This window comes from Microtus ochrogaster, chromosome 26 (genome assembly GCF_000317375.1).
Source record: "Microtus ochrogaster isolate Prairie Vole_2 chromosome 26, MicOch1.0, whole genome shotgun sequence".
Taxonomy (NCBI): Eukaryota; Metazoa; Chordata; class Mammalia; order Rodentia; family Cricetidae; genus Microtus; species Microtus ochrogaster.
This window is the reverse complement of record NC_022025.1, coordinates 8,303,906-8,306,181: the sequence shown is the minus strand read 5'-3', so window position 1 is coordinate 8,306,181 and position 2,276 is coordinate 8,303,906.

Below are 2,276 nucleotides of genomic sequence, written 5' to 3'. Positions count from 1 at the left end.
TTTCCTCTCTCTCTTCACAACATCTTTCTTTCTTTGCCTTCTTTTCCCCTTCTCTGTTTCCTCTTTCACTTTTAAGAAACAAAGACACTAGGATGACTGAAAATTCAGGTAACAGTTTTATTTAGGGACAGTACACAGGATTAGAAAAAGAAAGAAGAAAGCTTGATGCTCTGACAAATACAAGATCGTCATGCCTTGCAAGCCAAGGAGATGGTGGTCTTCATTTTTTTTTTTTTTTTGGTCTTCATTTCTTGTTTGTTTAGTTTTTTCGAGACAGGGTTTCTCTGTGGTTTTGGAGCCTGTCCTGGAACTAGCTCTTGTAGACCAGGCTGGTCTCGAACTCACAGAGATCCACCTGCCTCTGCCTCCCAAGTGATGGGATTAAAGGTGTGCGCCACCACCGCCCAGCTGGTCTTCATTTCTTGCTTATCAACTAGTTTTCCACAGTTAGATTGTCCACTGGCATAAAACAAAGATATAACTTAAATAGAATCATTCTTAAAATAAAAAAATCTACCCACAATCTTAAAATTGGGGGGATAATTGTAGTAATAGGAGCGGTGGGCTGTGTCCCGCCACCCAGCTAGCTTTATCCGAAATAATTACACGGACACTGTATTCTTTTAAACACTGCTTAGCCCTTTAGCTCTAGCCCTTACTGGCTAATTCTGATATCCCGATCAACCCATCTCTAATAATCTGTGAGCACCGGTCTTAGTGAGCACCGGTCTTACCGGGAAGATTCTAGCCTACGTCCATCCTGGGTCGGAGCTTCATCATGTCCATCTCAGAGAGCAGAGCTCTCGCGTCCGCCCTGGAGATGGGAGCATGGCGTCTCTGCTCCAGAGAGCAGAGCTGTCAGTCTGACCTCACTTCCTCTTCCTCCCAGCATTCTGCTCTGTTTACTCCACTCACCTATGTTCTAAGCTATGAGCCCAAGCAGTTTATTTATTACTCAACCAATGAAATCAACAGATTGATATATGACACTCCCACATCAGATAATGAAATTGAGGAATTAAGAAGCTGACAGATCTTTTGGAGGAAACGATGGACAAGTCAATAGTGAGCTTGAATATCTAGGTTTTAACTCAGGCATTTTATTGGATCCATCTGTATAAAGAACTGTATTGGTGTATTTGTAAGCAGAATGTTGAAGTCAAACTTTTCTTGTTGAGAATTGTAAGACACAGAGAAATCTCTAGTCTTCCACAGCCATGACTCTTGCCTCCCACAACTAATGATGATTTGGAAGGCAGAAACCAATTTTGGAAAACAGATAGGTTTGCTTTAGGTACTGACAGATACACAATAATTTAACTAAGACTCGATTTTTTTGAGAAGAGAAAAATTTGGTTGACTTACTGACAGCTACAACATACTTACTGATACCTAAAGGATTCAGTCATTTTAAACAAGATCTCTATTATCTGCAGACTCTTCTTTCTATAGAATAATGAACTTTTCAAACTATCCAATAATTTAAGATTGAATAAGTTTACAATGTAATGAATAAACAAAATTGGATTTTATTCATGCTGTTTTGTTTTCTTTCTTATTGGAAATCTTGAGAGACGAAATCTCTGTCCTTTCAAGGCTTCATAATTATGATGAGTTTGCAAGATAAGGAACAAATACAGGGTACTGAATGGAGGAGGATTGTAAAAGTGCTATTTGTGTCTTTTGAAGTCTACTGGTCAGCTGTTTTTTAGATTATTCTTCAATTTGAGCCTGTCTGATGTGTTCTCATGATTAGATTTAGAGTATGCAGTTTTTGGCAAGAACACTACAGAAATTGCATGCTTTTTTCTCAGCGCCCTTTTTTCTCTGAAACCCAAACTGTATAGAGCAATCTCAGCAAATGTCCTTATAGTTCAGTGAGTAGAAGACCTTGTTTGATTTTATTTCTTTGTTAGACTACACCCCAGTTTCTCCCTATAGAGAATTTGGATTCCAAAGATATTTTATTTACAAAATTAAATATAGATGCTTGTAGATAATTAAGCAAAATGTATCAATAAAATATGTAATGTCTTAGTTAGAGGTTTGCTGTTGCTGTGAAGAGACACCATGATCACGGCAACTCTCATAAAGGAAATATTTAATTGAGGGTGCCTCACTTACAGTTTCAGAGGTTCACGGCAGCGTGCAGGCAGGTGTGGTTGGAGGTGAGAGTGCTACCCCTTGTAGGTAGCATCTTGCTGCATCTCCACTGACTGCCACACTAAGGGAAGCCTGAGAAAAAGAAGAGACTTCGGAATCTGCCCCTACAGTGA